We start from the raw sequence: 12,713 nt of genomic DNA, 5'->3' as shown, positions 1-12,713 counted from the left end.
AACATACATTCTGAAGACCAGAGGAAGGCCTCCATAGGTCCCCACTGGGCCACGGACGACACTGGACAGCCACTAGTTTTGCAAATATGTTAACCTTTGACAAAGTGAACACACAAAAGCAGCTTAGTTTGTTTGCTTCAAACTCCCTCCTCCCCACCTCCAAGAATGTCCTCCAGCCAGAGTCTCAGGCCTTATCGATACTGGGAATTAGCCCCAAACTCAGGAACTGACTGCCCGTCTGGGCCTCAGCCAATGCCCATTGAAATCAGTGGGAGACTTTCCACTGCTTTGGAATAATGGATCAAGACCCAGGGGCTGAGATCAGGGTGATCATCATGTGACGATCCGCATACTTGAGTTTACATGGGGGGAGGGCAAAGTTAGACAAAGCTAAATAGGGAAGGATGGCAAGATATGCAATAAAAGAAATAGGAATTAATAATGGAAATCAGGGTGTAACCTAAACTGTGGGAGGAGCATGGTCTGGAAAGTTTATAGCAGGTGAATGAGGTGCCAGGAGAACTGCTGTGATGGGGGCATTAGACAGGCACATGATAAGGCAAATGCATGACCTTAGAGAAGTCACTTAACCTCTCTAAGCCTCAGTTTCCCATCCATAAAACTGGGATTCTAATACTCACCTCCTCCCTGTGGAGAAGCTTAATTAATGTTTACACAGCCCTGTGAGATGGTTATAGGAGAACTGCTATGGCCCTGCAGAGGACTATTATTAAAATAATAGAAAACACGGGGCCAGTCTCTGATCTCCTCTAAGGATGGGCAAGAGCCACCTGTGGGAGATGCCAATCTGCCAACCAAGTGGCCAGGACATAACATTTATCACACGAGCAATGGGGAGCCTTGTGCTAGCTCACATGTCGCACAGGCCTTTAGCACTGGCTGTGATGTAACACGGCCATATGTCCAGCTAGCTTTATAGGCCTGGAGAAATGCGGCCACCCAGCTCAGCAGATTCCTGAGGGAGTTTCTTCAGAGCCTGCTCTTGAGCACTCATTGATTTTTTTACCATTGGCCAGTTTCTTTCTCTCTCTCAATATGAAGAATTAACACGATTACTAGTGAGCAAAGCAGTGCTGCAGCCTGCAATAAGGGTGTATGTAGCCCTGGGCTGCACAGATGGGGGCATCCATCCAGTCCCATTTTCATGGCCAGACCAGTTTCTTACGAGTTATGTTTGGATGGGTCTCACGATATCCTGGGGACTGATTCTCCATACCCGGCAGTAGCCTCAGACTCTTTAAAGGAAAAGGGAATGAAGCAGCCACAGGACTTCGAGGGATTGCTCACTCTATTCTCTGTGCATGGTGCTGCATTTCATTGCATGTCTGTGTATCACTGCGCCTTCCCCTTAGTGCCTGGCGCGGCCTCTTATTGGAGGGTGGAATGTTACCCCAGAAGGCCCATTACAGATGATCTATGAACTCTATGCCAAGTGTTGATTGAGATAATTGGGTCCCAATTAAAATACCCTGCCGCTCTGTACGAGGCTGCGCAATGAAGATCAGACAAGGATGGGGCGTCTCTTCTTTCCAGTGTCGTTGATCAAGCACAAGTGCCCTGTGGAATCATGTTGGAACAGGGAGTGAAATCCTAGCCCTGCTGATGTCAATGACAAGATTCCCTTTGACTTCAGTGAGCTCCAAATGGCATCAAGGGTCTTCAGAGCTACAGGAGTGTGATCTACCCAGATCCCTTCAAGTAATTCTATGGGAACTCAAGGGCTCCTCCTTGGCCCAGAGATTCATGTGGCCCCCTAAAGTCTGGGCAGGCGATGCTGGGAACAACGAAGGGGAGAAAACCCAATGCATAAAATAAGGATGTTTACTTCCTGCCTTGCCCCAGCAGCATAAAGAACAAATCCCATTCAAATAGCAATGAATTCTTCTTTCCCTTGCTGCCCAGGTCTTAAAGGCCTGATTGCCAGAGGCCCCTTAACTCCAATCAGCGGGTGCTCGGCTGTGCAGAAAATCCAGCCCAGCATGCTCTTATAGCACATTTTCAATTGTCATCAACACTCTGGACAGCTGGTGGGGGGGGCTCCCAAATCCATTTCTTCTTGCTAGGGTGACATTAGGGGCAAAATTCCAACTGCAGGGAGGGGGCAGTTGGCCTCTGAAGAGCGCATGCTTCTGACACAGGGGTCAGTGACCAGTGGCCCGGCGTGACTGGGGACTCAACCGGCGGGAGAGCAGGACTCGAGGGCAAGGCTGAGAGGACGTCTTGGGGAGATTTCTGGCTGCAAGATGGAGTTTTGCTTCTTTTCAGACAATTCCTTTGCCACCGGGTGCCTTTCTCTGGGTTAGTCCCCAGGCTAGCATTGGTCCATCTCAGGTACAGACCTGCCTAATACAAAAGTAAATTCAGTACAGACAGGTCGAGGCCTTCAGGTGGGAGGCTGTCCTGTATTCCCTCTGCCCTCCGCCAATCCTTCTCTTGGTGCCAGGAGAATTGGCAATCCAGGGAGCACAGAGGGGTGGGAACCAGACTAAAATAGACAAGGTACTCCTGCCGTGCAGAATTCTTGTCACCCGCAGGCCCAGGGTACGTAATGTGTTTGGATGGCCAAGTCAAATCACAACTGTTTATTCACTCTCTCACCTTGGTAAAGGCAGGTGGGTCGATTTTGCTCCTTGACTGGTTTAATTCTGCACGACTGCTTTAACCTACCAGCACCCTGGCTCATGCCGCTATGTCATTGGCACAGAGCTCAGGTTGAACCGCTTGCCTTGCGGCATGCCTGAGGAGCACACCAACATGCGAGCAGCCCACGCCCTCTGTCGGGGTTTATCGCTCACACAGGCAATGCCCAGCACAGGACGATATCGCTCAGCTCGTTACCCAAGGAGTCATCCTGCAGTGGTATCAGAGCACTCGCCACAAACACTAGGGCCATGCTGCTGCTAATCACCCAGGATGGCTCAACATTGCTCAAGCCAAATTATATAACCCTCTTACATAAACCAGGTGTTGTGCTGCTGCAGTGGGAGGAGAACCCACGGCTTCCCTGCTCAGGTTTGGTTTCATCCCCTGGGCATTCAGTGGAAATACACCGCACTGGTCTGTCCAGTCTACGTGGCACGGGCAGCTCCTCCCACTAACCTTGGGAGCAGCAGGAATTCAAAAGCTAAGAGTCCTCAGGTCCCCTGGGGCTCGGGTTAGCAGCCCTCTGCTCAGCACAAGCTCTTCGGATCACTGGTTGATACCTTTGGCAAACCCGGGTCCCCTTGTCTTTTGGGGCCTGGAGGGAGAGCACAGAGGGAGGGTGCAGCCAGAACAATCTTCCCCCCCGGTAGCGTCTTGCCTAGCTAAGGGGCATAAAGGAGCGAGAGCTGGCAGGCGTCATCCCCAGGCTTGAGGGCAGATTTGCAGGATGCTGGAGCGGGATCCTACAGGACTGGATGGAGTTTTAGATTTTGACCTTCACACCCAAGCCCCGTCCATCTCTCCCTTTCTTTCCCTCCTGATGCATGACCAGCCTGCCCACGCCCCACGCAAGCTGCCATCCTAATCACTGTGACCATGCCGGCCAGAGCAGGGCTCCCATCCAGGGACATCACATCTCTCCAGCTCTGGCTGGCCACAGGCTGGTAGTTCAGCCTATTTCCCGACAGCGGAATGTGTCTTTATTTTTAACCGCTTCCCCTTGAGCACGGATGGGGAGGTCGCCCACACAATTGTGGACCCTTAGGGGGCGCTCGGCTGGGACGCAGCCTCTCGTCACCTCCGACCAGTCGTTTGTCCTGCTATGGCCGAAAAGAATTCAATAAAAAGCTTTTCTTTTAAACTGAGAAGTAGGGACAAGCTGGAACCAGAAACCCACATCGAAATCTCCCCCGTTTCTGAGCTTCGTTGCTTAGGCAAAGCTCTATTGGGGAAAAGCCCCTGAGACCCAGCCCTCTGTTTGTTTTCACTGATCCGCAGAAAGGCTTCCAAAATGGGGTCCAGCGTACTCCACACTCCTACACCTTCCCAGGGCCCAAAACCTCCAGCGTCCCTCCCTGGACCACTTCTGTGGCTCAGTTATGTGCCGCCACTACGGAACTAGGCGGCACGTTGAAAACGGAAAGGCTGCAGACAGTGTGAACTAACTCGTCTGTCAAACTCAACAGCACAAGGGGCACCGTGCTGTGGGTATCAGTCACTCCCATATTTAAGTCAGCAATAGACTCAGTAAGTAACCTAAGTCAGTAGTTTAAGACATAAAAATTCAGCTGCCATAGAATTTCCCATCTGGAGCAGAAGCCAGGGGGCCTGGCTGCAGCATTAGGCCCATTGTAAATTCCAGTTGGGTGCCACCCTACCAGGGACAGTGGCATCCTGGGAGAGGCAGGGACTCCCCAGCTGAAGGGCAGCAGCAGCATGGGGAGAGCCCCAGGACCACTCAAGCAGAAGGCAGAAGCCACTTCCTGGGTGGAGAGAGCTGGAGCCTGGGCTGAGACTATCCTTAGGGTCCACATCTCCTCATTTCCCATTAGAAGCCAGCCCTGCTTTCCTCTGTTGATGCTTTCCTTGCCATTTGGATTGCTCACTCGCTGCCAGAATAAGGGCAGAGCAAAGGATCTTGCTGAGATAACAACCTCCCCCCACAACCCACCCCCGCTTCCATTGTACATGGCAAATCAAACACCATGGTATCAAGCCAGACACCTTCCGAGTCTTATCCACCGCCACCGCCCCCCGCAACCGTTGGAACCTACATCCTATTATGCTGCTAATTGTGGCCACATGACGTAAGGAATGAGTAGTATCAGGAAGAGGTACGTGCAGCAAGACGAAATTACATCAGAGGCCGGATTCCGTCTGGGCCAGTCATCGTCCGTCTCTCTGTCCTTCTTCCCATCCTTATCTCCAGTTCTCCACTGGCATTGATTGGGGGGAAAGTCCCTAGAGGAACAATATCCCTTGGGCTTGCCTAATTTTCTCTTCCTCCTTCCTCCATTCCCTTGCAATCCCTCACCGGCCCCCTCCCGCCATCCTGCACTTCTAGCAAATCTTCCCACGCCCCCAGCTTTGCTCTCCCACTCATTCCTCCCCCCCCCCAATCACTGCCCCACCTGGCAGTCCCCCCAGCTCTCACTCGCCCCGTGCCCCTGGTTGGGGTAACACAGAGGTGGAGGAGACAACATGCTCCCCATCCCCCTGGGAGGCCAGGAGTTCTTTCTTTCTTCCCCCGGCTTTGCGGCTCCATTCGGCTGCCCGCAACAAAGCGGGAGGTGATGGAAGGTGGTGGAAGAAGAAAAAGAACCCAGATGAGAGAGGCTTTAGGCTGCTCCTAGTGGCTGGAGGTGGAGAGGGAGCACTGGGACCAGCCAAGACAAACCTCCGTCTGCTTCTAAAAACCTGCAACACGTCTTCCAGATCTCAGCGCACAACGTGCACCCCTGGGGCTTAGGGCAGCCAAGTCTTTGGGCTCTAGCTTCCCTACAGGCAGAGGCAGCATGATGGAAGGAATTCACTGCAGCACATGGGGAAAGAGGAAGGCCAATGCCAAGCGCAGCATGACTGGAGAGCACTTTCCCCCTTTATGATTATGGCACATACATGCAAAACGTGTTAGCAGAGGGGACGCCTTTTTGCTCATCCAGCCTGCAGGCAAAACAAGTTGGTTTTGTCAATGTGTTGCTAGTCGGTGGCTAACTGCCAGGTGATGCAAACCAGACAGAAACCTCTGATTTCACGAACGAGAGCCTGAGATTGACATAGGATCACTGAATCCCTGCAGTCCAGGCCCCCAAATCTGTTACGCTGAGCACGCAAGCTCCTTAGCAGGTGTACACACAGTGAACAAACATGAATGAACACTGGGCAAAATTCTACTCTCAGCAACCTCAGAGTGGTCGTGTTTTTATAGCACTTTCAAAGCGCCAAATTCTTCCCTCAGTTACACCATGCAAGTCCACCAGGGCTGCCTGACCATATACGAGAGCAGAGGCCAGTTCCCAGCACTTTGGAGAATGCTGTAAAACACATTAGAAAATTACACAATATCCCGTAATAAGACTTGTTCTCCATTTTGCAGATGGGGAAAATCAAGGTACAGGGAGGTCAGGGGACTTGCCCAAGGTCACAGAATGAGTCAGTGGCAGAGCCAGGGATTAAAGCTTCAGCAACAGGCATTATTCACACACTAGGGGGTGGAGCAATGCTTCAGAGGGAGGCAGGGACCTTAGTAAAGAGCAAGGGTGATATACCAGCATCTGTCAAAGCTAATTCTCTTCTGGGTCCCTTTGCTCTACCTGCCTGGTGCCTCGCTGCTACTCCTCAAGCAGGTTTCTGGATCTTCAAGTTGGCTGGGATTGAAGACCTGACACCCGTTCCTCCTCTTATTCCCAGGCAGAGCAACTGAGCCACAACACACTTGGGAAGCCAGTGATGGAGCAAGGTCAGTGAAACAGGAGGTTTCTCCTCCTTTTTATCTCTATTATTGCTGTTGGAGTTGTCCTTCCTTAACTCAGGCGGGGAGGCTGCAGACTCAATAGCTCGGTTATGGAACAAGACATGCTAAAACGGTCTGTTATGCCTCTCATTGACCCCGGTGCTGGAGTAACTGCATGGACTGCAGTGGCGTTCCTCCTGACTTACACCTGAATGAGGTGAGAATCAGGATCTCAGGGCCTGATTCTCCATTGCCCTGCACCACATGTAGCTATTTCCATGTGCAAAGTGAGTTTAAAACCCTGCCTGGGATGGGCGTGAGAGGGTTCTGATTTGCTAGTGTTTCCCAGCCATTTTGCTCAAGTGTAAATGACTCCAAGGGGTCGCTGATTCTGCGATAGAGCTTTCCAGGAGTTTGCAAGGATTGTCAGTTTCATTCAGAGACTCCCCACACGGGGGTGCTCTGCTCAAGAACATCATCGCCACCTGGCCTGCCATTATCTATTTGATGCGGGTATGGAGAAACAGGCAATAGCCAGGAGAGGTAAAGCGTTAACTAGCCACATTTCATTGGGATAAATGAAAGCTCATGGGGCCAGTGTCTGATCTCAGTCATGCAAGTGGAAATCCAGAGTAATGCACTCAAGGCAAAGGGGGGGATTGATCCTGTTTCCATGGGCTGCCAATCCTGCTCCTCCGGTGAAGGCAGAGTCACTCCGGATTTACCCTAGTGACTGAAATCACCATTTGGCTCAGTGCCAGGCTTTTGGTTCATTTGTGTCAGTATAGAGGGACCTCCAGTCTGTCAGGCTGAGGGTTTTACCTGGAGCACTTTGCTATCCCCTCTAGGTTCTTCCACCACCTCTCTAAGCACCTGTATCTTGATCTCTTACTTCACTCCCCTCTCTCTTGCAAAAGCAGTGACTAAGGGGAGACACAGCCACCTGCCAGTCCTTAAAGGGTGTAAACATCAGAGACAGAGAGAAATTACTGAGGGTGATACCAGGGAGCATCACTGAGTGGAAGGAAATTAATAAAGGGGGAATTTAGGCTGAATATCAGGAAGTGAGATGGATCAGGCTGGGCAATATTCTCCCAGGAGAAGAGGTGGAAGTTCCATGGCTCCAGGCATTAAAACGTAGATCGGACCCAGCACTAGAAAAGCATTGTATTTAAAAGCAACAAGAAGCCACGTCTGCAGAGTTTTCGTCACACACCGATCACAGCTTTCCTAAATGCCACTCGATAAAGTCAGGCTCCGCTACTTAAACACAATAAGGTCAATGGAATGGAACCAAAGCCATGTCGTACATGCCCGAATTAGCAGTGGGCGGCTCTCTCTGAAGGCTTGGTGGCTGTGTGCTCTGGTTGGACGAGCACTCTTGTTATTCGAGTACCAGCAAGGCGCTCTGGGGACAGATCTTCACCTGGTGTAACACTGGCATTGATCTATTGCAGCCAGTGGAGCTGTGACAGTTTGCACCAGCTGAGGATCTGCCCAAAGGAGCCTACAGTCTAAGGCCTCCATCCTGCAACATGCTTCTTGCACCCCTCATGCTTTAATGGGGGTCTGCCCAAATTTGGGGCTCGGCTACCTGGAACTCAGGATCAGGGCTTAAGGAACAAACCCAGAGAAGACAGGATACGCTGAGAAGCCCAGCGTATCCTGTCCCCGTTATCAGGTGCTATTGAGCACCCTGCAAAACCCTCCTTTCTGCATCCTCAGCGCTTCCACTCCCCCATCCCCTCCAGCACATTCTGGCTCCCCCTACCTGGTGGAAGGTGTGCTTGGCATTAGTCTGCTAGACCTTCTCCTCCACACAAGGGTCAAGGATCTTCTTTAGTGGGCAAATCCCCAGATCCCTCCAGGGACTTCTGGCTGGCAGGGCTGTTCGTCCCTTATCCCCCTGCCAAAGGTGAGCTGCTTCCACTCACAGCCAGAAACGCAGGGAGAGGCTGGCCTGGCTCGCAGCATTTTTGGTTCCAGGCTTGGAATGGAAAACAACGTTTTTGGGACACGTAGAAACCTCAGGGAAGGTTCCGTCAGGCATTTGGGCAAAGACCCGGATGCTGGTCCAAGGATGGCCCCCAGCCTCAGCTGACATAGGAAGGTTCCGAATGAATGCGGGGGGGGTTGTTCTTTCCTAACTCCAGTCGATCTGTTTTGTCAAAGCGGCTCCCACATTGCAGCCAACGTGAAGCTGGATGCCATGGCATGTAATCCAAACCCTTTTGGATGCCATGGCATGTAATTAACCTGTGGCACTCACTGCTGCGGGGCAATTAGCCAGGGTTTCGTAGGAAGGAGGAAGCAGGGAAATGAATAAGAATAGCATGTGCAATGGCATTAAATGACAAGGGCTATTAATCCCTCATGCTGCACGGCAGGAGCCACTTTTTCGTGATGCCCCCATGCGATAATTTGATATCTGTCCCCGGGGCAATTTTGCATGCTTGGCTATTTGCTTTTCCCTCCTTCCTTCTCTGTGCTGTATCCTGCACACCAGGGTCATTGTCTTCACATATGTCACCGTTCCAAACACAAACAATAACAGCTTGAAGACAATGCAGGGCAGGGTGATTAGGTCAGGAATCAAGGCTCACCCTGGGAAGGGTAATAGTAGAGGCCTGTTCTCACCACACCCTGCCTCTGTTTGTGATAAAGGCTGGAGTGAGACTCAAGTCCTCCCTGAGCAGGGGCAGGCTGGGGCTTTCCTGCATGGCTCATGCAGGGCCGCCCTAGGACTTGTCCTCTCTGCCAGACGCCTGTGAGGGCAGCATCCCGCGTGATGCGGCCACTCATCCACAATGAACTTATTCCACTCAGATTCCCAGAACTATCCAGGTACTTACATGAGCCCGCCACTGTAGTATCCAAACACATCACGTGCATCAGGGAATTTCTCCCCACAACACCCCTGGCATGCAGGGAAGTATTATGAGATGGGAAACTGAGGCACTGTGCAATTAAATGACTTGTGCAAGGTCACACTGGGAGTCTGTGGCAGAGTTAAGAACTGATCCCAGCTCTCCTGCATCCCACTCTGGTGCCTTCACTACATGACTATCTAACAGCTGTTAGAGTCAGACTGTACCAACTACAGTTCCACTGGGGGACAGAGAAGCAGACAGTATTTGTGCACGTGGATTCCGATGCCTCAACATTATCAGCCACTAGGGCCCTGTTATTGCTGCCACAATGGGTGTTTGCTAATTTGCCCGATTTAGTGAAAGATAGGATGTGTTTCTTACAGACCCACCATAGCAAGATGCGCTCCCAGCGCCATAAATTACCCTCAGTTCTTTGTGCCTCTCAATGAATTTATTAGCCACTGTAAAACACATCCAGCATTAATCACCCACATCATCTAACCCAACAGCTCCTCCCCACTCCCTCCACCACACTGTCCCGCTCCCGGCTTCGCCCACCCTGTTTTGGGGTCCTTGCTCAAAACCAACCACGCCGGGCCAGTCATTGCAAGCTAACTAGACTGATGACTCAAGCTAATGCCCAGGCTGTTGCATTGCTAGGAAGCTCTGCACACACCTGCTGAAGTTGCGCCACAGCAGAAGATCCACATGCTGGCGTCTCTCTATTTTTATTCCATTTTCAGTTGATATCGGCAATAACGATCTTGGCAATGAATGTTGCCTGGGGATTAGCAGCCTCAGCACCTTGGGCAATCAGGGCCACCCACCAGGTCTTGAACCCTCAGAATTAGTGCTTAGCTAGTGTATTAGAGGCACATGCTGCACCCGACTGCCTAGGTGCATAAGCCCCACAAAGCAGCATCGTTCTGGTTCTGCTATAGCGATGGGGAGTGGAGGGACAGGTCAGAGAGAGGGAGTGCAAGGGACTCCCAGCCCCTGAGCTGCACGGCAGCTCATTCCTCAGCAGCGTGTGGAGCGGTATTGAGGACGGGTCAGGGAGGCAGAAGAGGCATGGCCAGTAGATCAGCATCTATGTGGATTCAGTGACCAAATTCTCGTGAGCAGGGTGGGCTCAGCAGGCCTAGGGCGGCTACACCGATGCTCCACCCTTTGTCACAGGGCTGGGGATCAGGGCCTTGCTCCAGCAAAGCACTGAAGCGTGTACTTAACTTCAAGTCCACATGCCTCATTGAAGTCAATGGGACTATTCACGTGCCTACGTGCTTTGCAGAACTGGAACGCAGGTGCAAGGGACCAGGATTTGGCTCAAACGTCATTAAGTCAAATATTTGATCTAGTGTCAACAATCTGAAAACTTCCTCCTCCCCCCACAGTTTATTAGAACAATCAGTGGGAACCTGCATTGGCTGGCTCCTGAGCATTTTGAAATCAGAATACTGATTTCAATGAACTAGCTGAGCAAACCGCACCATATAATCAAACCCAACCTCCCTGCCTACCCACTGGCCAGCTCCACGCTGCAGCAGGGCTCCATAGCCTAGCATATTGAAAGCTTGTTATTTTAACACAGTTATCACTTTAACGTGCAAGGCGTTTTCTGTTCCTGTTTGTCAGCTAGGGTGCATCAGAGCCAGCCTAGAGTAAGGTGCAGGGAGTTACACTTCTCTGTTATAGGGAGCAGCCTGCTTTGTCTCTCTCTGTTTTTTGGATTCTTGGGTGTTATTCTGAGTTCTAAGAAATAGAGTCCTGTTATGTTCCAACTTCCAGTAAGAGTATTTTATGCTTTTATCTAACTTCTTTGTGAGTATGCCAGGAAAACAACACATGGGACTATGATGCCACAGCATGGTGCATGCTGGGATGTTATAGCCCCAGAAGAGCCTGTAATGTGAATCGTTGCGGGGGGGGCAATCTGAACTATTAAAAAGAGAAAAGTGTAAAAGTCATTGTACCATGATGGGGTGATGTCTCCAACACCTGGCCCTGATGGTGAGGGGAGTAAAATCCCTGGTGTATGGGACCAGGCAGAGTCCCTGTCACAACACAACCCCCCTCCAGTATTTGGGAGGTTTGCGCACACTGCTGCAGGGGCACAGGTCTGTGCTCGGGGTACCTGAAGCCTGACCCTACCCCTGCTCAGCCAGCTCTAGTATGTTTACATGATACGTTCCTTTGGGAAGAGGCAGCTGTATTTCATAACCCACCTCCCCCACTCAACTTCAAAGCCTTCTGCCACCTGACAAAGCCTCTTGGGAACAACAGCAGGGCCCAGTCTCCCAGACAATACGCCCCGAGCCTCGTGTTTCATTCCAGCACGGCTCTTGGGAACATTGTGATGCCTGCAAGTTTTCATGGGCCAAAGCCCTGACCGACTTCTCAGCTGGCAAGTCACAGGTCTGGGAGCTATTTATCCCTAACACAGGCTTCAGCATCCCCTGCGCCTGCCATTAAAACGCTTGACTAAACTCTCTGTTTGGGAATCGCAGCAGCGTTGTTACAGGCTCATCTTTGTAGGAGAGACCATCCCCCATCCAGCAGTCAAGACATAGAGCAGGTCCCTTTGTCTGCTAAGGTCACTGTAGGAAAGCCCCTGCAGGAGTTTTAAGTAACTCATTGACCATGGGCTGTGGTGATGTAGAGCCCAAGGGCAGAAGAAGAAGCCCCTAGCATTTCACTAACGGAGAATCTCCATTATTAGCAGTCTATGCCCTATGCCACAGCACTGGTCTGATTCTCTCCAGCAGAGGGCAGTGATAGGAATCCACCTTAGCTAATATGTTACAAGAGATTTTCAGGCAGGATCTAAAATGTATTTACTCACCCTGGAGGCCTCAGCCAGGTCAGATCCCCCTTGTACTGGGCACTGTACAGACACAGAGCAAAGGACAGCCCCTTCCCTAAACAGCTTCTGATCTCAAAGAGGCAATGATGCACATTCACACAGTAACTGTTTTAAAGCACGCAGTGATTCAGTGCAGACTATTACACACAAGCCTCTGGAACACCTGGTTCTCCCAAACATAGACAAAGCTGCTTTGTTAATTGCAGGCAACAACTTAAATAGAGAAAATAAAACACATCCTGCCCTCCACTGGCCTAAACTAGCACACAACAGATCCCCAGGAGACTTCTCTGGTCACTTACAAATCAGTGGCTTTCTGGCACAGACAGCAGGGCATGCGCTGGGGGTGGTTGCTAAGCCCTTCTGTTTATGGCCAATTGGCCACAGCTGCTGCTGCTGTGCAGCTTTCTGGCTGTGAGTGGCTGTTGGGAACACCTGGAAGCAAGCAGGAAAAACACACTTACAGAGGCACATTTGGAACGTCGTGTGTTTAATTGTGATCTCGACTCATACCAGGGTAACATCATCGATTTCACAGGCATTGGTCCAGATCTACATCAATGCGAGATCAGACTCAAGCCCC

The 12,713-nt window shown here is 51.2% G+C and overlaps 1 protein-coding gene across 2 annotated transcripts in view; it reads right to left on the bottom strand.

The window, feature by feature from the left end:
• The window catches only part of FADS6 (fatty acid desaturase 6), a 51,893-nt gene extending 39,421 nt beyond the window's left edge, over positions 1-12,472 (bottom strand). The window contains exon 1 of one of the 2 annotated variants that reach the window (XM_044983708.1): positions 12,433-12,472. The gene's annotated coding sequence lies outside the window, so the exon portion shown is untranslated. The remainder of the gene's footprint in view (positions 1-12,432) is intronic. The other variant, XM_044983709.1, reaches the window with a different exon arrangement.
• Positions 12,473-12,713: the final 241 nt, after the last annotated feature.

The sequence above is a fragment of the Mauremys mutica genome, chromosome 12 (assembly GCF_020497125.1).
Source record: "Mauremys mutica isolate MM-2020 ecotype Southern chromosome 12, ASM2049712v1, whole genome shotgun sequence".
NCBI classification, from domain to species: domain Eukaryota; kingdom Metazoa; phylum Chordata; order Testudines; family Geoemydidae; genus Mauremys; species Mauremys mutica.
Note: the sequence above shows the minus strand (reverse complement) of the source record. Positions and strands in the feature narration are given on the sequence as shown.